The following is a 16,008-nucleotide window of genomic DNA, read 5'->3' as shown; positions in this document are numbered from 1 at the left end:
GCATGTGAATATTGTAGTCGTCTTTTCAAATTTCCAATATCTAGGTTGATTCTGCGAAATATGTCTGCATCTAATTCCCCTGGTGATTCATTCTCATGATTATTATATGGGATCTTGGTTTTAATTTTTATTTTTGTGTTCATTTGTCCTTCAGCAGGATTCATTGTGAAAGATAAATTGTTATTGTAGTGTATATGAATGTGCATGGTCTTTGTGGGAAAGCAGGGTCAAACCTCTGTAGGATCTTTCACATTGAGTCTCTAGCCATCAGCCCACACAATGAACAGAATAAAACAAACAGGAAAAATATCTATTAAAAAAGCACAGCTGGGCTGAAGGCAATTCAAGCAACAGTGACCTACACTATCTCAGTCATGCCTTCAATTGCCAGAGTCAGTTGATAGGCATCTTAACACTAATGAGAAATTTGGACAAAAAGTCTGCTACTCCAGAGATTGTTGTACTTGATTTACTTCACTAACTTTGGTGTGGACTGAAAATTAATTTTCCATGGACTTTAGTGTAAACTAGAGTGGTTACAACAGTGAATATGAAAAGTGAGTAGAAAAAGACATTCAAGTGCTGTGAATCAAAACTCATTTGGAGTTGAAGCAGGTCCAGAGGAGGGCCACAAAAATGATCCGAGGGCTGGAGCACCTCTCCTACGAGGCCAGGCTGAGGGAGCTGGGGTTGTTCAGCCTGGAGAAGAGAAGGCTGCGAGGAGACCTCATTGCGGCCTTCCAGTACTTAAAGGGGGCCTACAGGAAAGGATGGGGACAATCTTTTTGGCAAGGCCTGTTGTGACAGGACAAGGAATAATGGTTTTAAACTAAAGGAGGGTAGATTTAGACTGGATATAAGGAAGAAATTTTTTACAATGAGGGTGGTGAGGCACTGGAACAGGTTGCCCAGAGAGGTGGTGGAGGCCCCATCCCTGGCAACATTCAAGGTCAGGTTGGACGGGGCTCTGAGCAACCTGATCTGGTTAAAGCTGTCCCTGCTCACTGCAGGGGGGTTGGGCTAGATGACCTTTAAAGGTCCCTTCCAACCCAAAGCATTCTATGATTCTATGATTCTATGATTCATTCATTTCTAATTCACTGAAATGTGCTTATTACTATTACGGCTAATCTTTTCAGTACTGAACTGAAGGAGTCAGGATTTTTTTTTTCAAGTTTTTTTTCTTGCAAGCATTTCTTTTTTGTTTTCTCTGATTCAAGTCATTAATTCAAAACTCAGAATTTTGTTTGTACCATCTTAAGAAAAATACCCTATTGTTTCAGTGAATCCCATTATCCAAGTCTGTTTAAAGATATCAAAATGACTGTCAGGTTTCTTGCAGACTTTCAGGAAAAATAGGACTGGATCTAAACTACTGATGGAAGAAATAATGGAGGAAAAAGTATTTCTGACAAAATCTTCAGGCCTCCTTTGCATATCACAAAGGCAAACAGAAATCAATCACTGTCTATCTATACATCATATGTAATTTCAGAAGTTTATTATAGTTTTAATAATTGTTTTTCTTTTAAAATGGATAAAATTAATGCATATAAATGGGAGGGAAATGAAGGTGTTAAAACATAGGCTCAGGAAGGAACAGAAATATTCATTAGAATACAAATAACAGATGAGGTCTCCTAGCACTGAACCCAATCTAAAATTCAAAATACAACATGGCAGAAGCCAAGATGGGACTGCCGAGGAAGCTGTTTCCTCATATTGTCTCTTTTATTGGTTTTTTTTCTTTTAAGGTATATGACAGAGAAAAAGAGCCAGACTTAGGGGTTGGAGGGCTGTAATCTTCTCAGTTTTTCATTCTTCTTCTGAACTAGCTCTCATATATTATGCAGTGGTGGATCCCACAATCTTCAGTTTTCTTTGGGATTGTCCCACAAATCATGGTGTCTGCTTTCCAGACAGCACCACAAGATGTAGGATTTCTGCAGCTTAAATGTCTGCTCTCTATAATAAGAAGTGACTGGTGGTTGTTTGCCGTGGTTTGCACCAAGTTGTTCATACTGTAGAGGCAGAGCCACAGCAAGAGCTGGAACCCCTGTTAATTTTCCATTAAGTTAGTTTGACAAGTCAAATACTTTGATTCCATAAATGACATTAAACCATAAATATGCAAACAAAAGAACTTGATTCATGTGCCTTTGTGGTTGGATAATTTAGTAAGAATGGCAACCTCCAAAAATAACTGTGCCCATATAGCCACAAACTGTGCTTGCATAGCCAAAACTTTTTTGTCTTGAGTCTGGATCAAAAGAATGCCCCCCAGCAACATGCCATCCTTTAATTCTGCTGTTCTAATTATGAATCAAGTGGTGGAATGTCAGTGTCAGACATCCCAGGAATGCTGAGTGTGTTTGTTAAGCAGTGATGCTTCTGAGCTCCGGACAGCATATTGCACCCAGAAGTGCAAACTTGGCATAACAGGTGAGCTAACTTTTTGCTTTCTGCAAAAACTATACAAAGCTCATAAACTCCCACTTTGGCCCAGTTATGTAAGACACCCTTTTGTTAAACCAGCTCTGTTCCGGAAACACCATTCATGATATTCAAGATGATTGTGTTCAGTGCTTGAGAATAATATTTGCCTGTATTTCTGCTTTCTCTGTTCTTAAGAAAAAAAAAAAAAAAAAAAGTACCAGATCTTACCGGGTGGTTTAAGCTACCTAACATTAGGCATCTAAAGTATTAGGTTGCCCATAGAATGAATGGAGGAGTAGATACTGAAAATCTTTCCCCAGTGGCTATATAGCAAGGGTTAGGCAAACAGGATTCTAATTTAGATTTACCAGTTAAGTACTTCAACTTAGACAGAGGTAGAATCCTCCTGGACATAAAAGAAGATTGCCACTCTGTCCACACAGACTACTTGCGAGTTCCCTTTTCTTGTGTTGGGCTTTCCTATCAGTGTGTAAGATGTTACCTCTGGACAAGCCATTCAGCCTTGTGAAGATGCTGTGGTGAAATGCCATTGAGAAGGGATGCTTTCTGTTGTGATTCTAGCATTTCTGGAATGCTAGAAATGGGGTAGTCATGTGAAATTTTCTACAATTACACAGATGACAGCAGCTATGGGGTTTTAGTCAAATCTGGTCCAACGTTCCTAAGCAAAGATAACATACAAGGTTTGCTGATAAACTTTATCAGCTATTTTGATTATTGATCAGGAAGCTTCAAGAGACAGTATACCTGAATTCAACACATCAGTCTGATTCATGTTTGATTATAATGTGCTGAAAGCCCTGGGGTGATGTGGGTTAGCCCTGGTGGGCAGCTCAGGCCCACACAGCTGCTCGCTCACTCCCTGCTAGAGACGTGGAGGGGAGAATTGGAAAGGTAAAAGTGCGAAAACCCATGGGTCGAGATAAAGACAGTTTAATAGGTAAAGCAAAAGCAGCATGTGCAAGCAAAGCAAAATAAGGAACTAATTCACTACTTCCCATCAGCAAGCAGGCGTTTAGTCATTTCCAGGAAAGCAGGGCTTCATCACATGTAAGGGTTACTTAGGAAGACCATAACTCTGAACCTGCCTGCTTCCTCCTCTTTCCCCAGCTTTTATTGCTGAGCATGTCCTCATATGATGTGGGATATCCCTTCGGTCAGTTGGGGTCAGCTGTCCCAGCTATGTCCCCTCTCAACTTCTGGCCCATCCCCAGCCTACTCGCTGGTGAGAAGCAGTGTCAGAAGCAGAAAAGTCCTTGACTCTGTGTAAGCACTGCTCAGCAATAACTAAAACATCCCTATGTTATCAACACTGTTTTGATCACAAATCCAAAACATAGCACCATACAAGCTACCACAAAAAAAAAAAAAAAAAAAAAAAAAAAAAATCTCTATCATGGCCAAAACCAGTACATGGGGTGATCATCAGCACAGACCAAGGGCAGCATCTCAGGAGTCTCTGGTAGTCACCTCCACAGAATTTCTATTGGAGACTTGTCCTTCTGGCAGGACACCTTCAACCACAGGTTTGCCTGAATTCCTGCAAACTCTGAGCTCTTATGTTAAATCTGAAACATTAGGCATCATTAGCACTAAACTACTCTGTTCCTCCTTGCTAAGGAGGACTAACATACCCTGTCTTCTTCTAGTGGATCAAATAATAAAGCTGATACAGAATAGGTCCCTACAATACACTGAAGGTAGATGTGACCTAATGTTGATTCAAGTTATATGACTGTCAGGCTCTCTTAATATTTCTCAGATCTTCATACAGCTTTTAAGATTGAGTTTGGCACTGTGGTAGCACGGTCCTGTAGGCTCAGTCATGTGCACAGCAAACTTATTTTTACACACTATATCCTGTTTTGTGGGTATGTGCTTCCCACCTACCCTTCTTGTGCAAGGAAGCCAGTAATATCCCAAGACAAGATCTGTTTCTCTGGAGACCATGCAGTGTTTCCTGGTTAGAATCAATTCCAGATCTCAATAAGAAGGAGCACATTAAGGCTGGATGCTGAGTCAGCAGTACTGCTAACGTCAAAGCCTGTCAGATGTCATCACTATGGGTGAATCAAGAAAAAGCAAAAGAAACCATGCCCTAACTGATGATCTCTACCATTCTCCCTTCTCTCACTTGAACTGTCAAATGAACATTCTCCCTTTCAGTGCTGTAAATGCATTTTTAATCTATGTCTCCTTTTTAGCTGTAATTCCTCCTATTTTTTCTCTTGCTTGTGAGCAAGTAGTGGGCTAGTCTAGTCTTGCGATAATTAATGACTGAACACTTGAACTGAAATGGCTTGCATGCATTGTGCTGAGTCAGGACTCTTTGATCATGTCAAACTTGACTCTTCTTTCTCTTCTTATATAACAATAAATAATGGTATACAAAACTCAAAACCAGAAATAAAGTAGTAGCAGAAAAAGATAGTATGTTTTTGTCAAAGCAAATTATCATTATTGCCAAAAAGGACTCTCCTGCAATCTCTTACTTCGACACACAGATTCCATTTTTTTCCAAAACAAGCAAAAAATATTAATGAAAAATTCTTTTTGTTTCAGTGACATTGAGTAGCTAAATTTCTAGCTTTTTTTTCTAAAGTTCCACTGTAGGAAGAGAATCCTAATGAATACCAGAGGCCAGGCAACATTACTCCTTTGACTTAAAATACTCAATATTTATTGGCTTCCAAGGAAGTGTGCAGTTTTACACACACAGGTAAAACAAGCCCTGCTTAGAAACTGAAGAACACATTTTGGACTAGGACTTGAGTTTTGGCGGGATGGTGCTGTGAGACTAATCACACAACAGCATGGCTTGTACGATAAGCAGAAAGGAGACACATTAATTTCTGAACATTTTGTAAGGGACATGCATACAAGCAGCTCCAGTGTAGTTCATCATCTGGTCCCAGGGTTTAGAGCTTAGGACATCTGTGCTTTGCTTTCTCTTTTAAGTCCTTTTCCACAGAAGCAGCACATAACACTCCACGTGAACAAAGCAATGCCAGCTGATTAACATCTGTTGGTTTGATTAAAGTCATATAGATGGCAAAATTTCAGGTTCCAGTAAGACTGGCTTGCGCTTGTAACAAAGACAGACATTGTGTAACAAGCTGCCTTTGCTGTAGCAGCTCATATGCTTTAGATTCATGTTTCACACCTGAAAAGGGGGACTCAGGCTGCGTGAACTGGTTGTGTAAATTCCCTTTTATGTTCAGCTACTAAAAGATATTAGTAAGCATGCCAGCTACTGTCCTTACTACACAATAATGCAATAGAAATTTTAGACTTCAGTTTATATTGGGTGAGTGAGATTTAGGCAATGAGTACATTGGGATTTCCTTACTGGTATACAAGCTGCTCCTAATGCAGATGTAATTGTGCTGGTAACTGCATCACAGATGACTGCAGTCATGTTAGAGCAAATTTTATATCAAAGGAGGTGTTAGAGCAGAGACGCCAGAGAGCATAGGGGTATATATAGATACCCTCTGCACATTTCAAACAGGTTCTCATGTCTTCACAGTCTGGTCTAGAAGTTTGTTCCAAGGAACAAGACAATGTTCTTGTCAACAAGCCTGTGCTTGTGGTAGGTGCTTTCTCTGGTAATGGTCAGGTACCTGTTAGGTTAGGTTTCTCACCGGTTAGCTTGTACCACCACAGTTCAGGTTTTGAAGGCTCTTAGAATAAATGGGACTTCAAACAAGGCCAACTGTTTTCCCTGCATGGCATCTGGATGTCCAAACGCATGACACATGAGTGGAAGGATCACAACTTATTCCATGAACCATTTTTGACATCTGAGGAAACTTCAACTTTTTTCTGGAAGGAAATAATCTGTGAGTAAAAAATTAGGGTGGCTAACACCTCTGCCCTTAGAAGTTTTGCCACCACACCAATATAGATGTCTACAGGATACAGTGGGCAAAATAAGCTTGCCACAGGGCCATGTTAGCACAGTGCCATAATCAGCTGTATGTAGGACATAATAGGAGAGCCTGACAGTCGCATAACTTTTGAATCAGCATTAGATCATGTCTGCCTTCAGTACAGTGTAAGGACATATGCTATATCAGCTTCAGTGTTTTCAGTATAGCTTCAGTGCTACAGCCAGACTCTCAAACATCTGTGCATACTCAGCCCCTGCTGCGCACTACATGGCAATTAAAGTAAACAGCACCATCGTAGCACTTACGGCTCTGGTGGTCTTAGGAACAATTAGCCCATGAAAAAGAGTGTCTTCTAGCTGCAATATGAAGAAGCAGGCCTCACTGGTAAATAAGAATTTCAAGACCTACTCTTTTCTACCCAAGTGAGAAAGAAATGCTAGGGCTAAAATTAATATACTAAATTCCTGACGCAGTATCAAAGCCAGAGACTTTACTGGTCCTTCTGTTTGCACCAGAAGAAAAGTCAAGTTGGACACAGATGTCTGGCTGAGCAAAGCCCAGCGTCAGTAGCTTGTGATGCAGACTGATTGACTGGTTTTTCAACTAAAAAAAAAAAAAAAAAATTCATACAATAACTAATTTTGCTTCGAAACAGTGCAGGGCGGAACTGGGCTGACACCTGATCAGTGTGCGATGAGATGCCATTTTCATTGTGAAGGTATGAGTGTATCTGTAGCTGTTTCCACTAGCTGCTGAAAATACCTCTGCTAAAGCTTGTTCCTCGTGCTAGAGCAGAATGTGTTGTAGCCTGTGGTTATGCTAGGTGATCAGGAGGACTCTGCAGGTAGGCAGCATAGTCCAAAATCAAAACCATGGCTCAAACTAAACTTTCTGATGCATCTTAAAGAGCCTCTGATTGGTCTTGTGCTTTGCCTTTGATAACTTTCAGGGTAGCTAAGGTGAAATTGTCTCTGCAGGTCCGTTTTGCTGAAATCACTGGGTGATGGTGGCAAGAGATAACATCAGCTGATAAATGTGTTTCTCAGATACTTGAAATCTTTCAAAAAAACCACCACTCTTGGTGAAGCACATTATCATCACCAGGCTAATTATACCCAAAGCTGATATTCTAAAGGAGTTCAGGGATTTCCTTTTATATAAGAAAGTGAGATGATTAAATGCCCTTGCAGTGTCTGTTTCTTTCAACAAGTGGATTTTTGCAGAACTGTTACAGTCTGAAACGTCCCAGATGGTGCTTTCCAGTTGCACTGGAGCATGTATTTTCTGGTAATTGCACAGCTTACCTAATTCCCTTGATCCTGAAGTCTATTCTCCTGTAACAAACTTTTTTTTTAAACGGAAGCATCTGTTTTATGCAAAAACACGCTTACCATTTTGAAGGGGTTGGGACGTGTGGGGCATAAGAAGCATGATTTTGAAGACTTGGAGTGACTGTAGGGACCTGTCTGGAAGTTGTAAGCAGCAGGTAAAACTTGAAAAATTGTAAGGAAGGGGTAAATCTTGAAAGATACTGAAAGCCAAGATTAGCCTAGGTTATACAAAGATGATTTGTAAATCAGGCCTATGTACACTGTGGCATCTTGTCTTGTCTCCCTCAGATTACTCACTAGTTCATTCACAAATCTTTATTACTTTATCTTTTTTATCACAGTAAAGTGTAATGTGCCATAGGAATCTATTTAACACTTCACCAAGGATTCTGCCTAATGCATTAACGCACGCATTTACTACATATGGTTAAATGCTTAATCAGGTATGTGGAGTGTAAAAAAGACTTCAAGATACAACTGTGCTAGTATTATGTTGATAAAATTAGTCACTAATAGCAGAGGCACTACGTGGTACATGAACACAAAATCTTTGGGAAAGGGACCAAGTTAGGCCCTGTGACTAAATTTTAAAGACTTTTTGCCCAAATAAGATTGGCAGAGACTACTGAGGATTATGTAGGGGAAAGGGAGTTTATATTTCCCTGGGAACGGGGGCAAGTCTGAGGAATTATCCTAGGAAATGATCTTCATAGATAACTTCATTGGACAAATTCCTTTCCAGTAAGAACAGCCTGGTGCGTTGACAAAACTCTCAGTGATTCCTGGTCTCTTTCAAGGGTGCATGGTAATTTTTAAAGCTTTTAAAGCTTTGGGATTTTTTGTACTAGAGTCTTTGCATTCACTGTTGAGCGTGGAGGGACTGTGTGTGGGAGGGGAAGGGATTGTGGCAGAGACATGTAGACAGCAGGGTGAGCATGAGCCAGATATGCCTGCATGGAACAGCTATTTCTGGCCGCTCAGAACAAGGACACCTGGACTTCAATGTGAAAAAAAAGAAAGGCATAGAGTTGAAGGGATGGAAACCCTTTAAGATATTGCAAAAGACCTGATCTGTCCTATTTGTACTCTTCAGTGACACATGAATACAGCAAGATCACACTGGTAGCTGGCATTAGGCTATCCCAGAACAAGCTGTAAGTTAATGAAGTGACATTGCAATTTCCATTTTTGAATCAAAATGAGCTGAATGACAAATAGCCACCACAATCAAACTTTTTGTCTGTACCTTTTATTACTTTACACTCTGAATAAGGTATAGGGGAGTCATAATGTTTTGCTTGAAAATGAATGTGCATTCTCTGGCAATCAATTATCCAATTAATACCTTGGTCTAAATACTGATCTAATGAGTACTGGTGGGTATTTTCATCATTAGTGAAATTACTAACTTCACTGAAAAAGGCATTATCATCATTATGCCACATGCTTATCTTTTTGGTTGTTGCTGTTGGCTTTTTTAATTAAAAAAAAAAAAGGTATCAATCTACTAAAATTAGAAATCAAAGCCTAGTTTTCCTGCAGCCACACAAATGCTATATTGTGTATTTCCTTTATCAGAACCGAACTGGACAAGGCTGCTTTTGTCCATCCATCAAGATATGCAGTGACAACAGACACAGGGATCAGTTTATGGATCAGGTCACAGTTCTGTGTTTCTTTTGTGTTATTTACCCTGTGTTCTCCAACATCACAAATGAGGTATTAAGGAGTTACATGGTCTTCATCACATAACCCATAATTCAGAAAAGTTTCTCCCAAAACTGCCCTGAGGACTCTAAGCCAAATGTCAGACCCAGTATCCAACAAATACTTTCCTTCATCCTCAAAAAAAATCAGGTTCATTGTACTAGGGGTCCATACGCATGAGCACAGAGAAACAGCAACCAGCAACGTGCTGGAAATGCTGCGATTTGCGTGCTTCTGCATTTCCTATCAACTCATCTCATGGGCACTCCTGGCCAAACTAAGTTTGTGTGGCTGACGACTTGTCCACCCGTCTGGTAGCCCACACTGCAGTGTCCACACATCTAAACAGCAGCCATGTTTCCGATGACCGCAGAAACTGTAAGCAGACAGCTCAGTCCATCCCTCCATAACTCCACAAGAGTAAAGATGTGTTTTGCAACAACTTGACCTACTGCTAGACTCTCTGTGCATCAGGCCATTCACTGAGAATGATGTTCTTGTGTCCTGAAAGTGTGCCAAAACCTGCAGCAATGCAGGCAAGGTAACGCTTTCAGCACTTAATGGACTGGTATATGGCTAAATAGTAGCCCTAGCTTATGGCTTTGTCTTGTTAGGGAAGATCTGGCTGCTTTTACAGGACACAGACATGCATCCAAATTCCCTTAGCACCACTGAGGCCCTTTTTTTGATTTCATCTGTTTTTGAATACCTCAAGTGCAAAGACATTGCTCCTTCTGTAAACATCCATTAACTCTAATGCATGCCTGGACCTGCCCCAGCTTCCTGAATCACCAGCTCAGAAAGCATGAAGAAGGAAAACATGACAAATGCTGCTTTAAATTGAACTGAGTCCATCTCCATAACCGCGTAACACAGAAAAGGAGGGGCCCCCAAATATCATCTAGGCCAACCTCTACTCTGAGGCAGGTTCAAGTTCACGTCTAGGCCATCCCTGGCAGGTGACACTTGGGCTTGCATAGATATAATCTTTTCATATCTTCCAGATGATACATCTTTATTAATTAACTTAATATCTCCTGTGGGTTATATTTTATAAAGCTCTTTTGCTATTGCCATTTTGGACTCTTTACTTGATCTGTACCTTCTTTGAAAGGAGGTATACCAATATGGAAACATTGGTCCAGATAAAGCCTAATAAAAGCCACATAAAATATTTTTTCTTGAGTTCTAGCTAGAAATGTTTTTGACACTAAAAACCAGAACCACATTTCCCTTTAGCTCTTCTTTTGTTTACTTGTTTATTACTACCTCACCCAATTATTCTGCACCTTGAAGAGGTCTTATTTTTTCTTTTCTTTGCATTTTTCTCTGTGAAATTCAATTAGTCCAATTAATTTATTTTTTTACTTTCTCAATTTTTCAAAGGCATTTTAAATGCTGATCCTTTCTGCTAGTCTGCTAGTAATGCTTCACAGACTTTTGCTATACACGTACTTTGTAAACGTGTTCTCTAATCTTATACTGAAAACATTGAATGATACTGGCTGAAGACGTCCTTGCAGAATCCTACTTATATGCATAACAGAAAATCAGAAATAACTGCTGTTTGGGTACACATTTTCAAGCAATTCTGCATCTTCTGATCTTGACCTAGCTTTGACCTAGGATAGTCAAAATACTATTTTCCCATTCTTTATGGATATGGCACATGGAGACTGTATTTTTAAAAACTTTCCTAGAGGCAAAATATGTCACTACTATTGTTTCCTGCCTATCCATCACACTACTTACTCAGCAAGAAAGCAAATTAGATTTGGAGCTAGCTTTGGCTCAATCTGCTTTTGGCAATCTGTTCTAACTGCTTCTCATCATTTTATTACTTATTATCTTCTTATTAATGTTTCTCATTACTTTATTGCTTACAATTTTGTTTTGTGTAAGAGAGTGTTTCTGTATCTTCCAGGGGCCCTAAGGTTAAGCTTGACTGATTCATAATTCTCCAGAATGTCACACATAAAGCGTCCATTTAGTCCAGTGAAATCTTTCTGGCTGAATGACAGTGATGTGCACAACCAGAGACATTACCTCTGTGATTTATGTTATGTTAGTGAGTTACATTAAAAGCAGTCTAATATGTGATGGTAATCCGTGCTGATGCTTCAAGCAGATATACCTTTCAGGGCACACAAGAAAATGAGGATTTCTACCCCAAGATTTACAACTTCTTTCATATTGAGACTACTCAATTCCATATTCTAGCTATAACAGGTTTTCTGAAGCCCTTTAGCTACAGAAGATAAACTTGGTCAGATATGCAAAATATCCTTTTACTTTCCTGGCTGCAGTCATGCTTTTTTTGTTTGAAACTTCTGTATAATTGCACATACACAGAGCTGTGGCTAGCTTCTGCAGTTCTGTTCCCAAGATCCAAATTACTTTTTCTTTGAGTGATTTATACAAAGCTTGTACAAACTATTAAGGGAAACCTTACACACAAGACTAGCATTCAAAACTATAATCACACCTCTTGAAATATCCTAGCATTTAACCTTACCCATCGTCTTCCTCTACCTTCCCAAATAAATCTGTGGAAACAGATAACCTTGAAGGAACTGTATGACAATACCTAGATTATGAGGAACCCAATGGAAAATGTATCTTTCAGATTACTTATTCCTTTTTTTGTTTAGTCCTCTGAAGGCAATCATTTTCAGGAAGGTTTTTACAGTAGATCAGAAAGCACAGTTCTGCCAGAGGTTCCTCATTCACACCAGCACTAAATCTGCCACCTACATTGCCAGAAAAGCTATGTATACTCCAGCACATCATGAGTTAAAAGAGGAATGAGGAAAAGAGCAGCTCAACCTCCAGGATACTTTAAGATAAAGAAAAGGAGGAACATGTGAAGAAATGGTTGCATGAGAGCCCCAGGCTAATAAACTAAATATGAGCAAGCATTTACCTTTTTCCAACAAGACATACGAAATGTTGGGAATCAAGTCGCTTCAGTGAAGTGCACACCTGAAGTGGACTGCAGACTTCCCAGTCAGGCAACGTTTTCCACAGTAATTATATGGATAGGAACAAAATTCTGATTCTTGGATTCTTCTGGATGTGTAAATAGTTTCTCCTATGACAATTCATCTGAAATAATTAGAAACTGTGGCAGAAGATGTGAATGTTACTCATACAGGAGCCATGTATCATCCGTGTTATACTTTGAGCTAATAAGAATCCTGGGAGACAAGAGAGAAATTGAGAATCATTAAAATCACATCTAGAGCTGTGACTTCATATTTACAGCAATAGGAAAGGGATTTTTTTTTTGTCTTTGAAAGTATGTTGAATTTGTTAATATAAAACCATTCACATGAGGTACAGAACTGCTCAGAGTGAGGAAACTGCTGAAGGGGATGTAAGGATGCAATCAGGGGAAATCCCAGGGACCAGGGCATGCTGAAAAGGCAGACGGTGAGAGTGAGAGAGCCTAGGAAGTTGTGCAAGGAAATGTGGGGACTGGGTCAAACAGAGATCAGGTGAGAGCAGGGGACTGGGATGATAGCAAGGAAGGATGTGAAGAGAAGCAGGGGAAGATAAAGGCAAATTGATAAGGTATGGGAGAGGAGTACATCATACCAGAGTGTTAGGGTAGGAAAATAAAGTCTGCAACAAACAGCCAAATGGGAGGTGCATGTTTTGATGTATATGCACTGAAGTCTGAATTTTTCAGACTTAGAAAAACAAAATCAAGGATAAAACTGCATAGGAAATCTCAAAACCAGAAAAATGTCTGAGTATTTTTAATGCTTTTCATATAACTGGTTTGGGTATAATGTACTTGATTTTTTTAACAACTGAACCAGTGACATTACAAACTGTAGTGCATTATAAACCAGAATTAACTAGTGCTGTAAAGTGTTTTTAATGACCTGGCCCAAGAAGAGGTCAGGTTGAAAATGTAAACTTTTAATCAGGAAACCAATCTGTAGGGATATGGGGAATTAGCTATGTCCCCTTCTTGATTACTACATTCTGGCAAAGGCCCTTCAGTGGAAGGAGTCTGAATGAACAGGACAAGAAGATTAATTACAATGTATGACTTCCAGACACATTATTATTTAAGCTTTGCACTTTTCAGTTGGCTTTCATTACTAGTCAACAAAAATTTCTTCATCATCATCTGTTTGCTATTTACAAATCTAACTCAGTTATCATCTCAGAATCCAGAAATCCAGGTCTCCCTGTACTCCTTCTTCTTCTGCCAACAATCTTTATGGAACATCAGAAAAAAATGGAAAGCTTTGGCCAATGAACAGGGCATAGCCTTAGTATTTTTTGTTTCCACACACACCTGAAAATCCCACACTATGCCTACGGAGACCTGCTTGATGACATCATCAGGGATGATGACTGTGCTAATGGTGTGTTTCAGTATAATATTCATTGCACTAGTAGCTCTAGAATCACCATGTAAGAGAGATATTGTATCCCCAGGAAAACTCCCGAAGATGGATCAGAAAAATTTATCACCAAATTTACCATTTATCCTAAGAAAAAAAAAATGTCCTTGTGCCTAGAATGGATTCACAGTCTTTCTCTGGATAGAGACTTCAGGACACAATAGTACATGTTTTATTGTCTCAGGCAGCACAAAAGAATAATAAGGCAGGCATCAGCCTTCTTTTTTCCTCCCTTCTTTGTATGGAATTCTTTAGAAATGTTACTTTGATGTCACTGCAGTCCCAGTGATGAGACAACCTCTTCCACAGAGAGTAGGAAAAGCATGTAAAGCATAAGCAGGAACTACAGGGTGATGGACTTCTTCAAAACAGGTGAAATTCCTTGAGGCAATAGATGCATAGACCTCTTGATTTCTTTGTGTATCACATTCAAACACTGAAGTTCATGAGTACAGAACAAGGCAATGTAGATCTATAAGGTTAATTTAGTCCATAATCTGTTCGTTTGAATGTCATCCATATGTTTCTATTCTGGGTTTTCTAATGAGCTTACCTTAACAGGGACAAAGCTTGTTGATTTCTATATAGCAGATTTTTGTCTTTAATCAGTGGAAGAAGATATTACAGTGGTCTGGTGCAGCATGGTGATTTTTGCTACTATCTTATTGTGCAAATAAGTGTTCCGAAGTGTACAGGATTTTCTTCAGTGACTTCATATAATCTATTTGGCCTGATTTCTAATTACCTGTGTAAAGCAGAAAACAGATACATTTCCATTAGTATTTTTCTATGCAAAAGACACATCTTATTGAGAAAAATGAATTATTATTCATCCCATAAACTGAAAATCAATGAAAAGTAAATCAAAGTAGTAGCTTAATCATCTCATCTTAACATGGCTCTTTTTTGGTGAACAGGACAGTGAAGAAAAAAGACTTTAGCATTACTTATACTTCTTCTGTCACTGAAAAGCTTTCTAGGAAATTCTTAGTGTTTAACTCCTACTGCTTTCGGTATATATTCAGCACCTCACAGGATATACTTAATATGTCAGAAAACTGCACTCACAATACTGAAAATAGAACTACTTAAAATGAAATTATCTTGCCTATGAAACACATTGTTTTGGGAGATATGAGAAAAGCATAAGAGAGGAAATTGTGGGATTTTTTCCTTCTCCGTTCTACCACCTCTAACACATGACTGAGAACCCCAGGGAGCATTTTAAGCTCACCATATGCAGATTTCTTTGCATATATTCAGCTAGAATATATGTTTCAATGAAGTGACCTGGTGGCTTGTTCTTCAATTGTCCTATTCTTCCACGTGCAGAAAGCTCTCAGCACACTCACACCGTTTGGAAATGCATTCTGCTACCAGTAGTAAATAAAGTGCTTTTCTTAGAAGTTGAACCTGGAGAATAAAAAGCCAACAGAAATAGTGATACACAAAGCTCAATGGAGCTAAAACAGTGAAGAAAAAAAAAAAAAGTAGCTTAATGGCTTTATCCAAGAGTAATACAAAAAAAAAAAAAAAAAGAGTTTTGTGAGCTCACTGTTGAAAAGTCTGTCAGGAGCAGATGAAGCTGAATAGGTCAAGTACAGGTCAGAAACAGTTCAGCTTGCACTGCTTTTAAGTTTTATAGAAGGCACCCTTCATTTGTCAGAAGTCAAGGGGACAAAAATATCCTATGTAAGTAGTTTAGGGTCAGTCGGTCTTCTTCCAGTACACACATAGTCTCACAGACAAAAACAAACACAAAATTCTATATTACTGTGAAAAAGGATAGTGCAATTAAAATACAGCAGGCACTGAATGAAAACTTCCTGCTATGTGACCTGCAAAATCAGTCATTTTTGTCTTGTACTTAATGCACCCATGCAATCAAAAGTTCCTGAATTGAGTTAAAAACCTCAGGTGCAAGTGAGCCAATTTCTTCAAGGCAGCTCAGCCAAGACATACAAAAAATGCCCAACTGTCCTCACTGAAATACAGCCTGCCTCGCCTCTGACTCAGAGGAATTCCAGTTTTTCTAAAAAGTCTTCTGTCTGAGCTTGTAGAGTAAGCTGGAGAAGTTATCTAACATTTTACTATCAGTACACTTCGCACAAGGGTCTAAAATGGATCTTAAAATTATTTTTTGCAGTTCAGTTGAGCCCTATGACAAAGCATTTCTATAAATCTCTTGGAGGGAAGCCT

The sequence above is a fragment of the Pelecanus crispus genome, chromosome 2 (assembly GCF_030463565.1).
Source record: "Pelecanus crispus isolate bPelCri1 chromosome 2, bPelCri1.pri, whole genome shotgun sequence".
Lineage (NCBI taxonomy): Eukaryota > Metazoa > Chordata > Aves > Pelecaniformes > Pelecanidae > Pelecanus > Pelecanus crispus.
This window is presented reverse-complemented; position numbering follows the sequence as displayed.